At 40.1% G+C, this 18,850-nt stretch overlaps 1 long non-coding RNA gene across 1 annotated transcript; it reads right to left on the minus strand.

Moving 5' to 3' along the window:
- Positions 1-2,187: 2,187 nt before the first annotated feature.
- Positions 2,188-18,372, minus strand: LOC118724258. Its single transcript, XR_004989538.1, has 3 exons — positions 18,270-18,372; positions 15,289-15,291; positions 2,188-2,198 (listed from the first exon to the last, which is right to left on the minus strand). It is a non-coding gene; the product is annotated as an uncharacterized LOC118724258 (long non-coding RNA).
- Positions 18,373-18,850: the final 478 nt, after the last annotated feature.

The following is an 18,850-nucleotide window of genomic DNA, read 5'->3' on the forward strand; positions in this document are numbered from 1 at the left end:
AGCAGCTACACATTCTCTCAAGTTCATGTGCAATGGGCAGGAAAACTGTCCTTTCCATAAAGCTCTAACTTTTTCCCCTGGCTTGGCTCAAGTGCTTCTACCCAAATTAATCTCCAGAGCCAGGGGAATGCAATGCCCAACATCACCCTCTTTACCCTGAGATTCTTAGCACAGGCACTGCACTGAGGTGACACAGTCTATGAGTGGAAGGCAGGGTATATTTCCATGGGAGAATTGGAGGTATAATGGTCAGAAAGAGACAAATTTTTTTTTGGGGGGGGGGAGGGAGTAAGGGAAGATAGATGCTCCTGCAAAGACTTACTTTTCCTTTTGTGAAAAATCTTGGAAACAAATCAAGAAATCCAACAGTACCAGATGCCCCCATATTCAGAAATGCATGCTATTACAGACATCTATATATATATATTTTCTTTTACAGACACCTATATATCTTTCCACATAGCCTAATCTGTTTTATTTTTTAACCAATGGACTTGAATTTTTTACAGTTATAATAAAAATGTACATGTTGTTGGATAATGTGCTTCTTAGTATTATTTTGTGAAGGCTTTTAGAAGTATTAACATAGTCCTCATGTTAATTTTTCATTGAGCAAAATTTTATCAGGAAAGTCTAATGTATAAGCTCATTTTTCTTTCAGGGCAAAGCAAATGTGTGTGGAAAGTGTGTAGAAATACCTCCTTGGCAATTATATATATTTAATATAATTGGGACCATACTCTTGAAATAGTCCTCTCTTGTCCTAGACAGTTTGGCTCAGTGGACTGAAAAGTCCAAGTTCAATTCCAGTCAAGGGCACATGCCTGGGTTGCAGGATCAATCCCCCAAAGGGGGTGTAGAGGAGGCAGCCAATCAACGATTCTATCATCACTGATGTTTCTCTCTCTTTCTTGAGTCAGTTGGCTGATTATATACTCACGAGAACGAAAATGGCTATGTGCAGCTGCAAGTGTAACATGAAAGGAAGGTTAGGGATTGAAGTCTGGCCTTCAGGAGCTCAAAGTCTGATAAAAAGGCAGCTAATCTTCCATAATGCTACAAACAGATCAGCCTGTTCCCGGGACTAGAAAATGGTCAGCATTCCTGAGAAAAATTCTTTTTTTATTATTTATTTATTTATTTATTTATTTATTTATTTATTTTGTTTGTTTGTTTGTTTGTTTTATATTTTATTGATTTTTCACAGAGAGGAAGAGAGAGGGATAGAGAGTTAGAAACATCGATGAGAGAGAATCATCGATCAGCTGCCTCTTGCACACCCCCCCGACTGGGGATTTGCCCTCAACGAAGGTACATGCCCCTGCCCAGAATGGAACCTGGGACCTTTCAGTCCCCAGGCCGACTCTCTATCCACTGAGCCAAACTGGTCCCAGCCTGAGAAAAATTCTTGGAGGAGGTCAGGTCCTAGCACAGAAGCCAAATCAAAGAGTGCTCTGTCCTTCATCTGTTCTCAAAATATATTTCTTTTAAGCGTAAAGGACCCATCAAGGCATCTTATCTTTATAAAGCCTTGTTTCATCTTCCAGTTTCCCAGGGTCTGTAAGAGGACCTTTTATCTAAAGTTGGTAAGCTGAATAATTATTATATAAGCGTGGCTCTATTCTTATTGTGTGCCCTTCCCCACTATCACTAGGATTCCTCTCAGTCAGCAGGAATTGGTGTGATTTGGTGTGATTATATAGAGTAGACAGTGTTTTAAATCTTCAGTAGCATTAAACATTTTAGTTTTAGTCTATCAAGAAGAAGGGAAAGTGGGCTCTTTTCAATGTTTTACATTTTGATAAACCTAGACATAGCCAATAAAACTACAAACATTTTAGCAAAGAAAACACATTTTCACTATGAAAGCATAAAAATAAAATACAAATTGCATTGAGTAGTAGTTATTTTTAAGTATGTTTTTATTGATTTTAGGGAGAGAAGAAAAAAGAAGGAGAGACAGAAGCATCCTTATGAGTGTTGGGGACCAAACCTATAATATAACCTGGGCATGAGCCCTGACAGGGAATTAAACTAGCGACCTTTGGGTATACTGGATGACTTTCAACCAACTAAGCCAGACCAGCCAGAGATACATTTACTGGTATTTCAAGTTAACTCTCAGTGCAAGATTTAACCACTTTTATGATTATATAAATTGTCATTTATTGTTTCTCTACATGCCACTTTTTTCCTCACTGAAAGCAATACATTTTCAAGTTTTCATGTGTTATTTCTGCAGAGAACCAACATTTTGTTTACTTGTATTTAAAACAAACCCAGATTATTTGTATAAAAAAAGATAATATATCAAGTCATCCAACCTCAACAAGCCACAGTGTCAGAAATAATAGAGGATTCATGCCAGAATGGACCAAGAACAGTTGCATAAAGGAAGGCAGTAGTGTGGAACAGGCAGTGTTTGAATCAATGGCTAGCTCATTTCTGCAGTGCAATAGGCTTGCTTTCCTTTTCAGGGTTTAAATGTAAGAATTTGCTTCATGTTACAATGGGATAATTTTAAACATCTTAGAAGGACTCTTTGGAATGTGTACATTTTCTTTCCAGATTATATAACTAACAAAGATAGTTTAGGTCAGTTTGGAGAGACAGTGGCTCACTGATCACCAGCAGAGCCCACTGCTCATCCATATCTTATAGAACACACTTATTTAATGAATGAGAAGCAGTATTTCATTTCAGAATGAAATTAAGTCTCGGCTCTTCTTTAATTGAAGGGCCTCTCACAGTGCAGCTACCTGGTGTGGACTACCCCCAGGTGAGGTCGCTTTTGCCACCATTTTTATCTCTTTGTAAAGTTGTAGGGGAGAGGACTGTGCTCATTTTTCACACTCTTTCTTCGAACAGACCTGATGGCAGATAGAGTTCATTTCAGAATTGCTTGCCTCACTACTCCAGGAAGAGCATGTGGGAAGCCCACAGGACTTCTCTGTTCAAAGGCCCAGTTTATATTCTTCTGCAGAGGTTTTGGCTCACCTCTGAGATGGAGCTGGGTAAGGGTTGGCCAGTGCCTGCGGGGAAAGAAGAGATCATTTTATACAGAACAACTTATTTCTGTGGCCTCCTAGAGTGAGACACACTGAGGGATGGCCCTCACAGAGAGAATGGACACAGAGAGAATGGACGCATAGGAGCAGTTTCTGAAACCTGACTCAAAGAACAGTTCTCGATAGCTTTCTCAGGTCGCTGCTATGCAAAAGGTTTAGCCCTCTGGGTAAAAAGATATGTGTATCCAGTAAACCCCCACAAACATACCAAACCTCTAAATAATCTTATGTCAAAGCAAGACAAATCAGTTATATGTTATACGTTGGCATGTATTAATGATCAGTTACTTACTATGATATGGAATAATGGAGCTACAGAATAAGTAAATTTTAAGGGAAACCCAAGATAAATCCAGGGCGAGGGGTACTTCAGGAGGAACAGTCAGTGGGCACAGTATGTACCGTAGGTGTCACAGCAACTACAGACCAGCATTGGAACCCAGACATTGGGAACACGCAGTAGAAGGAGCCCTTGTTAAAGGGACCAGAGAAGCAAATTTAAAAATAAACTAAATGTTTATTTATTTCATATTAAACTTATGACCCTCCTGTTACTCAAAATGCAAGAATCAAATTAATATGTAAAAATGACATGTGCACAATACAGCCTGAAGTGTTTTATTGGGGAGGAAATCCCTAGAGCTATCAGTCTGAGAGGGAGAGGGAGAGAGATAGAGAGAGAAACTACTCTACCAGGCCCTTTCAGAGGGGAAAAAGAAGGGATATTTTAGAAAAGAAATATCACCTCTTTAAGAATCATGTCTAAAGTCAACTATGCTACTACATTTTTAGTATAATCATTGCTATTCATGTGTTTATTCTTTAAAAGAACAGAATCACCCTACTATTTTTAATTGCACTTATTGTCCTCAGAAAGTGAAGTGTGTGTGTGTGTGTGTGTGTGTGTGTGTGTGTGTGTGTGTATAAGCATGGATTGACAGGCTTGGCAAAGTAACAAGAGGGTACTCAAATCCCAGATGTCAATTCTTATAGCCAGCTGAATTGAGATATCTATCTCTCTTTTTTTAATATGTACCCAGTGATCTTATTCCTAAAAGGGATATGAAGTGCTATGTAATTAGCAGATAGCCATCCTATATATTATAATAAAGAGGTAATATGCAAATTGACCCTCACACCATCACACAAGATGGTCACTCCCCATGTGGTCAAAGATGGCCACCACAAGATGGCTGGCAGGGGAGGGAGGGCATCTGTGTTTTCTGATCAGGGGAAAGTTGGTGGCAAGCAATCCAGCAGGAGAGGGCAGATATTTCTGATCAGAAAACACAGATGTTTACATTACAATTCATAACAGTAACAAAATTACAGTTATGAAGTAGCAAAGAAAATAATGTTATGGTTGGGGGCCACCACAACATGAGGAACTGTATTAAAGGTTCATGGCATTTTGAAAGGTTGAGAACCACTGATCCAGAAGGTCATCTAGCATATGCTAATTTGTCTAATTAGCATATTAACTCTTTATTATATAGGTTGGTGAGTGAGCAGAAACTATATTTCTGTGTTGTTTTTTTGTTGGTTTGTTTTTTTATCCTCACCCAAGGATATTTTTTCATTGATTTTTTTAGAGAGAGTGAGATTGACATGGGAGAGGAAGAGAGAGAAAGATTGGAGAGAAAAAACATGGATATGAGAGAGAGACATCAATTTGTTGCCTCCAGCACATACCCCAACCAGGGACAGGGAACAAAACCATAACCCAGGTACATGCCCGTGACCCAGAATCAAACCCAAGACCCTTCAGTGTGTGGGAGAACACTCTAACCACTGAGCTAACCAGCCAGGGATATATTTAAGTTTTGACTCAAGATGTTCATGGTGAAGTTGCCAACTTTTAAACATATTAAGTGTTACTTTATGGTCTATAAGCAAGAAATTTTGAGGATTGATATTATGAAACATTTCTGAGAAAACCAAGGGAAGGAAGAACAAAAGAAAACCAATGCTTTGTGAATACTGTAACTGATGTGGAGAGAGAAGACACAAAGTTTTATCAGTAATCAGTCCTAAACAATGAATGAATGTGTTGACTGAATTATCCATAAGTTTATGCTTAACATGAGTGCTAAAAAAATAACAACAAACACACACACACACACACACACACACACACACACACACACACAAAAACCACCTTTATTTGCTTCACTTTGAGATTTAACATTTTTAACATTTAGGGCAAGTTGTTTTTAGAAATTTGAGGACACTTATCTAACCAGGTACTGAGATTTCTGTGTAATATCTGGCTTAGCTTCCTCGAAACCTTTTCCTCTGCTTCCCTCTAGTGAGTCAGAGGCAACAAAACAGGAGGAACACAAGCAACTCACTTTATTAAGTTTAAGCTGGGGACAAAAAATATGATTGAGAACCCCTTCCCTCGGGACCTTTACATTAAAAGTCATGGTAAATTGCTCTTTAAGCCTCTTATTTTCAGTGTGGGCATTAACTCTTATGTGGAGAGATTAATAACAGCAGAGCTGAGATCTTCAGAAACCATTGAGTCTAGAAAGTCAACGCTGGAACTGCCTCACTGAGGCGAGACCGGCTGTCAGGTAATGTTTCCAGTAGATATGTAAAATGAAGACATGTTGTTGCTGACACCATCTAAATGATCAAGGAAACATAGAGAAGGCACAGAGCAGAATTGCCTAATAATGGCCCCTGCTAGTAAGCTCCTCAGAACCTGGGATCCCTGGGGACAAATCCACAGAAAGAGAGGATGCTGAACTGTGTGACAACTAAGTTTACATATATTTACTAAGTAAGTGTGTATGCTTCTTGTTTAAAGAAAGAAAAATTGAACACAAAAGCACTGGCAATAGGCACTTTAATTATATCTTATTTACTGAGATGTGTGAACCCAAGATGGTCAGTGAAAACTTACTTCCACTTTAACTGAATTAGGAGGGCTTCCCTCAATGTTGTTGTTTTTCTATTTGTTTTGTTTTGTTTTTGTGTTTTCTTTTCCACTGATGCAAAATTTTAATGAAGTCACCAATACATATATTCTTCTGAGAAATGTTCTGAGACATCCACTTTATGATTTCAGATATATAAGGATCTTTTTTACTGATATATTTTTTTAGTTTGCATGGCAAGAAAGAAAAGTCACAAACCAAATCCAAAAAATACGATTTTTAAAAATTGATTAAAAATGAGTGTTAAAACTGCATATTTCAAATAAAAAAGACAATTCATACAAGTCCAGCAAGGCAAGGTGGAAACTGGAAGTTGAAATAATCTCTTATAAACTTACAAAAGGAATCAAAGATGAATTATAAAAAATAAAATTTTGGTCAGAAAATCCCTACTATATAAAGCCACATAAGGACACCTATTGTTTTCTTTAAGGTGAAATGAAATCAAAGTATTGTTTTTTGTCATTGTTGTTTGTTTGTTTGTTTTACAAGTTCTCACTTACAAGCACCTCAAAAGTGTGGATTTCTAAGCATAGGACTACAGAGGATCACAGTACTATCTGTGAGATAAAGGTGGATTTTTTCAGCAAATGAGGTAGATAAGGTTGGTTTGGATCAAGATGGGAATGTCAGCAGATGCTGTTTCAGTACCATTTAATTATTAAGTATCATATTAGATAATTTACACATTAGCTTCGTATCTGAATTTTGATGATCCTGGAATGTTCAAGGGCAAATTTCATGTTAGGCATCTTGCCACACTGTCATTGGCAAAGCTGTGGTTATGATTTGCAGCACACTCTCACTTTTATTTATGCACCATTTGTTTATCACACATTTTGTACTAGACATTGTCTCAAGCCTTAAAAACACATAAGAAATGGCTTTTACATAATTGTGAAATTCAGTCTAGTAGGGGATGTGGAGAGTGGGGGGAAGCCTGAAATCAAAGATCAGAGAAGAGGCAATGTCACCAGCCCCAGTGGAAGTTGGCAGTGCTTAGAGGAGAGAGGAAAAAAAGAAACAGAGATGACTGAGAGAATGAGAAACTCATTGTGGTCATAGAAGTAGACCAGGTTTTCTGACAAATTGGATGTAGAATGTAGGAGAATGAATGTAAGTTGACTCCTAAGTATTTGGAGATCCATTTACTAATGTGGGGGATTTTTTTTAATGGGTTTCAAAGGGATGAGTATAAAGTAAAAGTTAGACAAGAAGGAGGTGGACAGCTTCTACATGCACTGATTTTCTAATGCCAGGGAACATCTGTCTAGGATGGTGGCAAGTCAGAAATCTATGCCATCAGCCATCTAAATGGTGCTTGTTCTCAGAGAATACGGAGGATTGAGTTAGAAATAAGGATGGAATGGACTGCTTTCTATTTCCTCTGAATCTGAGCTTGTGGGGGTTCTTTGCAGTGTATTAAGGAGGCAGGTAGCTCTGACTGCTCCCAGCTGTCACTGACCAAAGAGAGAATAGCCATTTGAAATAGAAGATTTCAGTGACATAACAATGGTTTCATTAAACATACACCCTAACATTAAAAGGCAAAATGAAGAAAATAGAGTTGCAACATTTAAAACCTAGAGACTTCCTAGGTGCTCCAACTAACTTTATCAATGAGGAAACACAGACTCAGAATAGTTAAGTGATTTGTTAAATTCTCTTTGCTGTTCCTTACTGAGAAAGCTTCTAACCTTGACCTTATCTGATGCTTAATGCTTTGGCAAGTTCTTCACACCTATGCGCATCTCAAGCTGATTCTGAATAGCAGGCAAGACTTCACTGATCTATAAAACCAAACCCCATTCATACAAAACAGGAAATGTATTCTCTTCCCAATAACCCCCCAATGTGCTTTCTCTCATTAAAGCTAAACTATAAAAATGCTAAGTGACTAAGTTGACAGTGAATATAATAAAATGATAAGTATTTAAATTATCTTGACACAGATAAGTGGTATCACCATGAACTTTAGTAAACAGAAACACTTACATTGGATGTCACCAAGATATATGAGGCTCTTGAGTTTTCCTCCTTTCACAAATGCACCAAATAAACAGCTATAGGTGGAGCTATTTCCTGTGAGAAAAATACAGAACTAGTTGAATGCCTCCTACATATCAGGTAACTGAGGAAATGTCCACATCAAAATGGGTAGGAAAAGTTTAGACTTATTCTGACCATGGACCCACACTCAGCCCAGGACCTTCCAATAACAGAGGGATTCTCTTACTTCCAGCAGTATTCACAGTATCCAAGAGAAGAAAACATGCAAATTGTCCATTCAGTGATGAATACATTTAAAAATTGCAGTAGATATAAAAAAAAAGACATTATTGAGACTTAAAAATGAAGGAAATTCTGCCATTTGTGATGCCATGAATGAATCCAAAGAGCATTATGCTGAAGGAAATGAGCTGGACAATGAAAGATAAAGATAAATACTGAATGGTATCACTTACATTTTGGATCTTAAAGAAAGGTTGAATTTATATAACAGAGAGTAGAATGGTAGTTACCAGAGTCTTGGGTGAGGAAATAGGGAGAGGCTAGTAAAAGGGTACAAACTTATAGTGATGAAATTAATGAGGTTTGAGGCTAATACATTAGGTGTAACTATAGTTGATTTTACTTTATTATATAACTGAAAGTAGAATTTAAATGCTTTCACACACCCCAAAATGAGTATGTGATGTGATGGATATGTTAGTTAACTTTCTGATGAGAATCCTTTCACAATTCACAAGTATCCTATCTAATAAAAGGGTAATATGCAAATTAACCATCACTCTGCAACAAATATGGCGGTGCCTATAGCCACAAAGATGGCAGCCTGTGGAGCAGGCAGGAGGCCAAGCTTCCTGCACTCTCAGGCTGGTCTCTGAGGCAGACATGCAGGGAGTGCAGTGGGGAGACATTCCCGGAGTGAGCGAGGTTCCCTGTCTGGGGATTCCAAATCTGCCATTGGTTCCTTTTACCACTGATTCCCCTGCTCACAGGTATCCTCCACGAAAAAGCTGTTCTATGCAAATGTCTCATGATCTTATGGATGAATCCTAAACCGAATGAGTGTCACATCTGGGCAACCTAACTCCCGTTAGAAAAAGAACCTAGGAGGAAGGATTTAGGAATCACAAAGCCATCGTGACCTGCTTGATCTCCGGAACTGCTGTCAAACACAGGCAGTCTGAGACTTTCCCAAACACAACCTGAGCTAAACCTGAGAACCAAGGTATTTTCAAAGCCCAAAGTTGATGGAGATATAAGGTCAGGGGAGGAAAGTGAGCAGAACAGCCAATTCAGCCAAAGATGCAGGAGCCTAAAATAAGGCAGATAAATGTCCTGGCCACCGATGCTCTTGTGCAGGGGAAAGGGTGTGTACTTGCAGAATTTAAGGCCACCAGCAGGAAGTGAAGTTGAAGCATGCCTAAGGATTTTTGTACATATTCCACAGTTGAGAAGCAGAGTCAGAATCAAGAAGCAAAGTCTTACTTCAGCACTAGGGTATTTAAAAGTATCTAAAAATAGCAGTTCCATTGAGAGTCCACTGCCATGTTTGCCCCAGATGGGAGGTACAAAAAGGACTATTGAGGCAGCCCTATAACCTTGGAGGACAGCAGCGGCTCAGGAGAGGGAGAGACTTCAGCACTTCCAAAGAGCTAGCACCTCAACCTTGGCCTATCCAGAAGTTTGGTGCTGCTGGAAGTTGCTGGCCCCGCCTTCTCCAGCACCATGGAGAAAGGCTGAGAGGGGAGAGGCAGTTATGGTGGTTCCAGTGGTCCAAATCCGATCATTGCCTCCATTACCTAGCCTGTGCGCCCTCCAAAACAGCCTCAGTACCAGTGCAGAAGAGGCTTTGGAGAGGGTAGTGGTGAGGAGAATGCTTCTGACCCTGGATACCCAGTGAAGCTGTTGTCTAGAGCCTTTCTAGGGAAACACAACAATGAGGGAACAATAATATCTCAAAACGAAGAGGGTTTTTTTTTGTTTGTTTGTTTGTTTGTTTTTTTCCATCAGCAAAATGTGAATATTACTTACACCACAGACTTTGCAAGAAGTAATTGAAATAAAATTCCAGAAACTGTATAACAGCCAGGCTGAAGTGGATAAGTTGGTTGAGCGTAAGCGTGGTCCTGTGCCCAGAAAGGTTGCAGGTTCGATTCCAGCTCAGGGAACATACCTGGCACTTACCTGGGTTTCAAGTTGAATCCTAAGGAAGTCAATTGAAGGGATGGTTCTTACATTGATGTTTCTCTCTATATATCCTTCAACTCTCTAAAAATCAATGGAAAAATGGATTAATGCCATATTTGCAAATGTGCATAATCTAAAAAAACAAAAACAAACAAACAAACAAAAAAAAAACAAGAACAAGAAGAAGTGTGTGTGGGGGACACTAATTTGGAAATTATGTCACCATGGTATTTTTTAATTATCCTATATAATAAAAGCCAAATATGCTTAGTGTCCAGTAGTCTAGTAACCAGTCAACTGTTCAACCAATCAAAGTGTAATATATTAACAATATGCTAAGGCTGCTCAACTGCTCGCTATGATGTGCCCTGACCACCAGGGGAAGATGCTCCAACTGATAGGTTAGCTTGCTGCTGGGGTTCTGCTGACCGGGACTGAGCAAGATGGACTAGGTATGCCTTGGAGCCTTCCTGGGTTCCTCCCCGACTTAGTTGTGCATCAGTGGGTCCCTCCACCTGGCCTGTACCCTCTCGCAATCCAAGACCCTTCAGGGGATGTCAGAGAACTTGTTTCAGCCTGATCCCGCAGGCCATTTCCCTTGAAAGGGCGCCAGATGCAGGATTCACCATTGGCAAGCACTGCTGTGTTAGTGCAAGCCTCTCCCGATTGGGACTGATTGGATACAAACCCAGGCAGGTACAGTGGGGCCAGGATGAACAGGAGCAGCAGATAGGACCTGCAGGCAACGTTAGAATGTGGGTTTCAGTCTAATCCCTGCAGGCTACCCAGAGGGACCCATCGGTGCACAAATCCATGTACCAGGCCCTTAGTACATCAATTAAGTAGAAAAAATAAAATCGGTTATCAGCTTCACTGCATTTAATAGCTATTCTCTCAAACAAAGTCCTGTTTTCTAACCTAAAATATAGGTCCTTATGTTTATGACTATTTAACTTTTAATGTTTTAAGAGGATTGGGTATGAGGAAGGTGGGGGTGAAGTGTGGAGGTCCCCCAAAATGTAATTTTATCCTTTCAAAATTCCTATTTTAATTCATATGTGAGCTTACCAGCAGAGGGTGCCCTGATACCTTTTTTCTCCCCTACCCCATCACCCCAAATAAAGAAGTTTAAACAAGTGGCCAGAAAAAACTGAATCTACTTGATTATATATTGCATTGATCATGTATTATCCTTGCAAACAGTTAGAGAAGCTCTTAAAATTGCAGTGCATGTATCTGTCCTCCTGTAAAAGGATATAGGCTGAGTGTAGTGAAGATATGCTGAGAAGTGGTGGGCAGTGTGCAGCTATTTCAACTAATGTTTAATCTAAATTAATACACATGATCAAGTTCTGGTTAATCACCCAGCCTTTAATATAGTGTTTTACTCAGGTGGTATTTTCAGCTCATTACCCATAAATCTAATAATAAGTTAATTAGTGTTACTATGAAATGAAGATCATTTATAGATGAGACTTAGTATAGAGGAAAATTATTTGCTTAAAGAGAAGTGCAAAGAAACCACTTTCCAGTGTGGTTAGAGACAGTTTGAGGAAAATATTTCACACAGTAAATTAGGTAAATTACAAGATTTATAATATTTTTCCCATTTCAAACATGAGAAGTATATTTTACTCTCTATGTTACTTTTAAAATTATTAACATGATCTGCCTTCTGAAGATAAAAAAGATTGTCAACAATAAAAAGCTACCCACTCACAGTGCGCACTTCCATCCAGTAGTGTAAGGGACATGAGATTAAATGTTTGCTTGCCCACATGATACTAAATTGTTAAAAATGTTTCATTTTAGTAATTTTAATAGGAATAGTTTTAAGAGAAAAAAGGAAACATGAATGCAGCTTTACTGTAAAAAAAATAAAATTTCTGATGGCTTTCCTAAGAATTGGTCTAATTTTCACCATTGTTACATAAAAGTGAGTTTCCAAGTCAAGCCATAGGGTTTTCCCTTAGCTTTATTCTTTAATATGGAGAGTGTCTAGCATTATTTTTAATAGATGAATCCATAGCCAGCTCAAGGATTACTAGGCTCTCAACACATCAACTAAACTTACTTCATTGTGACATGCATTGACTTTGTTCCTGTAGCTTCTTCAAAGCAGACAGATTAAGAAATAGAAGCCCAACACTATGAATACCCAATATGTATAATGAAACGGTTGATAATGAGTAATATTAAAGATTGCCTGAAATTACAGATCTTTACTTTAAATTACAGATCTTTATTTATTTTTTTTTTATTTTACTTTCTCTTCCAAACAATATTATAAATTTATTTTGGATTGACATTGCTCAAGTATTGACAAATGAAATTACCTGTTTTCTCTAATGGAAAATTTCCTTTTCCCTATGTATTACTTTATAATCCTTGCCTGGAATTGCTTAATCCTCAATAGAAACAATCTTATCTTCCTCAATAAATCAGTTATTATGCATTTGTTTCACTATGCACTATCAGTAAGTTTTGAATATTTGCACCCTGAAATGGAGAGTATTTTTAAATATGTGAGTTTTGATTTTGGCTGCCATCTACAGATTAGTACATTTATACTGAGGCAGAACAGTAAGAAGCTAGGGAAATTCCTTAGCAAGTGGAAGGGGGAAACAAAGACAAGATAATTAAACATAGCCAAAAAATTTGAACAATTTATATCCAACTTGTGAATCCCAAGACCATATCTTCCCCAACCAAGGAAACCTGAGAGCAAATAGTTTATATTTCCCCTTCCAACCAGGGAATCAATAGCTTAAATAATCCTGACCAGGAAGAGACCCACTAGTGTCATCTGTGCCAGCCAAACCCAAGGATGGATGAAGTCATGGAACAGATATAAAAAAGCCAATTAAAGCCAGGCCAACTCAAGATAAAAGTAAAGCAATGAAGCTGACTAGAAAATGATCCCAAACTCCCCTGTACACTATTTTGATTACTCAACATATTGAAGGACACACCTGGAAAACCAATGACTAGTCAGTTAAGATCCTCTCCTGAAACCTCCTCTAAGATTCCCACCAGCAGAAGAGAGATAAAACACACACACACACACACACACACACACACACACACACACACACACACACACACAAAACAACAAACAAACAAACAAACAAAAAAACCCTTCAGAACAAAGGATGCTGCTACAGGCTTTCTATGGATGCTTTTCTCTCCTCTTAGACACATATATTTACTTTTCTCTTCTAAACTCTAAGAATTCCCATGAGACTTGCAATCAAGGAAGAAGCAGGTAGCAGCACCTTATCCCAGATTAACCCCCTGAATCTGTTTATAACCTGTTTTTCTCTAACTTCTCAGTGAGCTAACAGCAGCCCAGCCTTGGTTCACTTCTTTCCTGCCCAAGTTCCCTCCTGTTGCTTCTTCTACCCCAAGTCCTTCTTTTGTTTCACTGTACCAGCTTTAACCACCTGGACTGTGTTATGAAATCTTTCCTGCATAAAGGCAAGAACCAACACACTATCGACCTGCCCAAGGTAGACATGTTCTTGGCCCAGTCTACATGCAATAACAGTAGTAACAATTAATGATATGGGAAATTCAAAACTACTTCAAAAGATTATTTAGCTGCATACAGTAAAAAAAAAAAAATACATCTTAAAAATTAAAAATAAATTTGGAAAAAAACATTATTTACTTCTATTATTGTTGCCTAGACTAGAAACTAAAAAACATTATTTACTTCTATTATTGTTGCCTAGACTAGAAACTACTTTATAGCAATACTAGAGGCCCAGTGCAATGAAATTCATGCACAAAGGGGGGTGTCCCTCAGCCCCGTCTGCACCCTCTCCAATAGGGGATCCTTTGAGGGATGTCCAACTGCCCATTTAGATCAGGCCTAAACAGGCAGTCGAATATCCCTTTCACAATCTAGGACTGCTAGCTCCCAACTGCTTGCCTGCCTGCTTCCTGATTGCCCCTAACTGCTTCTGCCTGCCAGCCTGATCACCCCCTAACCTCTCCTATGCCAGCTTAATTGATGCCTAACTGCTTTCCTGCCAGCCTGTTTACCCCTATCTGCCCTCCCCTTCGGGCCTGGTCACTCCTACCTGCCTTCTCCTGCAGGCCTGGTCCCCCACAACTGCTCTCCCCTGCAGGCCTGGGTCCCGCCCAACTGTCTTTCCCTGCAGGTCAGGTGACCTCCAACTTCCCTCCTCTGCCAACCTGGTCACCCCTAACTTCCCTCCCCTGTGGGCTTGATTGCCTCCAACTGCCCTCCCTTGTAGGCCTGCTCACTCCTAATGGCTCTCCCCTGCTGGCTCTCTTGTGGTGGCCATCTGTGTCCACATAGGGGCAGGATCTTTGACCACATGGGGGCAGCCATCTTGTGTGTTGGAGTGATGGTCAATCTGCATATTAATCTTTTATTAGGTAGGATAGAGGCCTGGTGCATGGACAGCGGCCAGCTGGTTTGCCCTAAAGGGTGTCCTGGATCAGGGTGAGGGTTTCCTTGGGGTGTGGGGTGGCCTGGGTGAAGGGCCTGTAGTCATTTGCAGGCCAGCCACAAACCCTGGTGACCCAAGCAAAGGCCCTGGTATCTGGAATATATTTACCTTCTACAATTGAAACTTTGTAACTTGGAGCAGAGCCAAGCCTCCTGCTTGCTCTGTGGCAGTAGCCATTTCTTTTTGGATTTGTTTACCTTCTATAATTGAAACTTAGGAACATTGAATGGAGACCTGGGTCGGGAAGGGCAGGCAGAAAGTTTGGCTTCCTCCATTGCCAGGGAAACCAAAGCCTCCCTTTTTATCTCTGTGACCACAGCCATCTTGGTTGGGTTTATTTGCATATTTACTTTGATTGGCTGGTGGGTGTGGCTGGTGGGCATGGCTGGTGGGTGTAGAAGAGGTATGGTCAATTTGCATATTACTCTCTTATTAGGTAGGATCATGTTTCATTCATTTCTGTATTCTCAATTACTAACAGAGAAGTAGAGACAGCTCATTAATTCAATGGCCATTGCATTAAATTTAGGCAATGAAATCCCCAACATACATATCAAAGTGCAGATGTATTTAATAATGTTCAAATATATAAGAGGGCACAAACTTAAATAAGTATGAGCTCCACTATAATCTACAGGCAGACAGATTAAGAAATAGAAGCCCAACACTATGAATACCCAATATGTATAATGAAACTGTTGATAATGAGTAATATTAAAGATTGCCTGAAATTACAGATCTTTACTTTTTTTTTTAACTTCCTCTTCCAAACAATATTATAAATCTATTTTGGATTGACATTGTTCAAGTATTGACAAATGAAATTACCTGTTTTCTCTAATGAAAAATAAAAGAAAAAGATGCAAATTGATTGTACCTTTGCAACCCCCACCAGCCAATCAATAGTGAGTATGAAAATTAACCCAATAAATATGGCAGGCTAATTTGCATACACTGGAGCCAACCAGCTGGGGACCAGACACAACTGTTCCACACATCCCCAGCCACTCCAGACCTCTGGGCAGCATGGGAAGGCAGAAAGGCAGCTCTGGGCCAGAGCAAAGGCAGAAAGGCCGCTGCAGTCTGAGTAAAGGTTGTGCCAACAGCCACGGAAAGAAAGTCCCACTCTTACATGAATCTTTGTGCATCAGGCCTCTAGTAATACAATAAGTGAAATGGAAAAGATAAAATAACTGTTCCTCTCCATCATTTATTTTCCCACCTTTTAAACATTTTATTTTTCAATTATAGTTTACATTCAACATTATTTTTATTAGTTTTAGCTCTACAGAATAGTGGTTATATCATCATATATTTTAGAAAGTATTTCCAGTACCCATCTGGCACCATGCATAGCTATTACAATATTATCCTATATAATAAAAAAGAAACATGTAAATTGACCATACCTCTGTTACACTCAGCAGCCAATCAGGAGTGAGTATGCAAATTAACCCAACAAAGATTACAGATTAATTTGCATACATAGGCATCAAGCGGCCTGGGTTTTGGGAACATCCTTGGGACCCAGGCTACTCCTAGCCTGTAGGTCCACATGTAGGCCCTGAGTGGTCAGGGTCCCAGAACACCCCCAGCCACTCCAGACCTATAGGTGCAGGCTCCTAGCAGCTGGGGACAGGGCAGCCACTTGCTCTTGTGCTGGCATCAAGCGATGCTCTGGGTCCACGCCCCCAGCCTGGTGCCCATAATGTGGGGCTGGCTGCCAGCCTTGGGGGCATGTGGATCTGGCAGCCACCATGCACCCAGGATCTGCACACACACCCCCAGCCCAGTGCCCACAATGAGGGGCTGGATGCCATGTTTGGGATATGCCCTTAGCCCAGTGGACACAATACAGGGGGTACTCTGCACATGAGCTGTGGAGGAAACACCTTTTCTTTTTTTTCTTTTTTTTTTCTTTTTTTTAAATATATGTTATTGATATTTTACAAAGAAGAGGGCAGGGGAATAGGCAGTCAGAAACATCAGTGAGATAGAAACATCAGTCAGCTTCCTCCTTCACATTCCCCACTGGAGATGTGCCCCCAACCATGGTACATGCTCTTAACAGGAATCAAACCTGGGATTTTGATTCAGTCTGCAGGCTGATGCTCTATCCACTGAACCAAAAACAGTTTGAGCATAAACATCTTTTCTGACCGCTTTTTGGCTAAGTTCCCTGTAAGACGCCACTTGCAGTGTTCTTGGTAACTTGGGTTATAAGAATCCAAAAAGGTGATATAGGGTTTTTCCACCATACTCTTAGAGAAACAAATGAAAGTCTGCTGCTGGAGGGGCTAAGAAATGTCATATACTGCCCTAGCCGGTTTGGCTCAGTGGATAGAGCTTTGGCCTGCCTACCGCAAGGTCCAGGTTCAATTCTAATCAAGGGCAAGTAGCTAGGTTACAGGTCCCTCCTGGGCTGGGGCCCAGGTTAGGGTTCATGCAGCAGGCAACTAATCAAAATGTCCCTCTCACACTGATGTTTCTCTCTCTCTCTCCCTCTCTCTTCCACACTCTAAAAATTAATGGAAACATATCCTCATATGAGAATAAAAAAAGGAAGAAAGAAAGAAAGAAATGTCCTATCCTATGAAAAATACATCTTGAAAATACCTAAAGAAAGTTTTCATTTTTTCATGGTGAAGGTACTGGAGTCTGTGTTGATGAAAACACAGCTGTGGTGGTTGGCAGTGGCTGCAGCAGCGGGGTGATGGAGCAGGTGCCTTCCCCTGATCAGCGTGGTCGCCTCCCACAGAGGAAGGCCAGACTGCAGCTTAAACCTGCTCCCCACAGTCCATCAACAGGACATCCCTGGAGGGCTCCCAGTCTGTGAGAAGGGGCATGCTGGGCTGAGGAATCCTCTTCAGTGCACAAATTTTATGCCTGGGGCCCCTAGTCTACACTAATAAAAGAGAAATATGTACAATGAGTATACCTCTGTAGTACCCATCAGCAAATCAGGAGGGAATATGCAAATTAGGACAAAGATGGCAATGGCCCCACCAGCCAGTTACTCCAGGCATGGAATGGCCAGGCAGGACAGGATGCCTGCTATGAGATGGAGGGCAAGGGGGGGAAGGAGCTACAGGAGCGGTGCTCTGGCTAGAGCCAGTGAAGCCTGAAGACTCCGGCTGGAGTGAAGGCAGAAGGCGGCAGCCAGAGCAAAGGCCTGGGTTTGGGGTGCTGGAGGAAACCTTTGCCAGCAGCCAGGTGAAGGAAGGCCTACTGCATGAATCTTGTGCAACAGGCCTCTAGTTAACTATATTTCCTATGTTGTACTTTACATACCTGTGAGAATTTTGTACTTCTTAATCCCTTCACCTCTTTCATCCAGTTTTCCAACACCTCTCCTTTCTGGCAACTATCTGTTCTCTATATCTATGAGTCAGTTTCAATTTTGTTAGTTTATTTATTTCATTCCTTTGATTTCACATTTAAGTGCACATTTGTCTCTCTCTGACTGATTTATTTCACTTAACACAGTGACTGGCAAACCGTGGCTCACAAGCCATATGCAACTCTTTGGCCCCTTGAGTGTTCTAATGCTACTTCTTCAAAATAGACTCACCCAGGCTGACAACCAACTTCTGCACATGGGCCATGAAGTTTCAATCGCACTTTACATGCATGCCCGCACACGGTATTTTGTGAAAGAGCCACAATCAAGGGGACAAAGAGCCACATGTGGCTACCGACCACTTAACATAATATCCTGTAGGTGTAACCGTGCTGTTGCAAGTGGTAAGATTTCATTCTTTTTTATAGCTGACTAATATTACATACTGGTGGTCTGGCACACGGATTTGTGCACATTGAAAGGAAATTAATTAGAAGAAATATTTTAAAATTGATATTCATCCTTTCTCTATAATAGAAGTGTCATGGTCGACAATGACAGATCGAAACACCTGTGTGAGATTGATGCCAGTTAGGGCGTTTTACATATTGTACATGTGTGACTCAACTTAGTCTTTTACATATATACGTAGAATAAAATTACATACTTAGACCTGGTTTCTGATGTAACTAAACTTTTCATATCCCAGTGAAGCATTCCAATTTCTTTTTCAGGTAATTGTCGCAGCACAGCAGTAAATATCAATGCAAAGCAGATTATTATTGTAGATCACGCAGGGAGAACAAAGGCTAAAATATTTAA

Source organism: Pipistrellus kuhlii, unplaced genomic scaffold (assembly GCF_014108245.1).
Source record: "Pipistrellus kuhlii isolate mPipKuh1 unplaced genomic scaffold, mPipKuh1.p scaffold_m20_p_2, whole genome shotgun sequence".
In the NCBI taxonomy this organism is placed as follows: Eukaryota; Metazoa; Chordata; class Mammalia; order Chiroptera; family Vespertilionidae; genus Pipistrellus; species Pipistrellus kuhlii.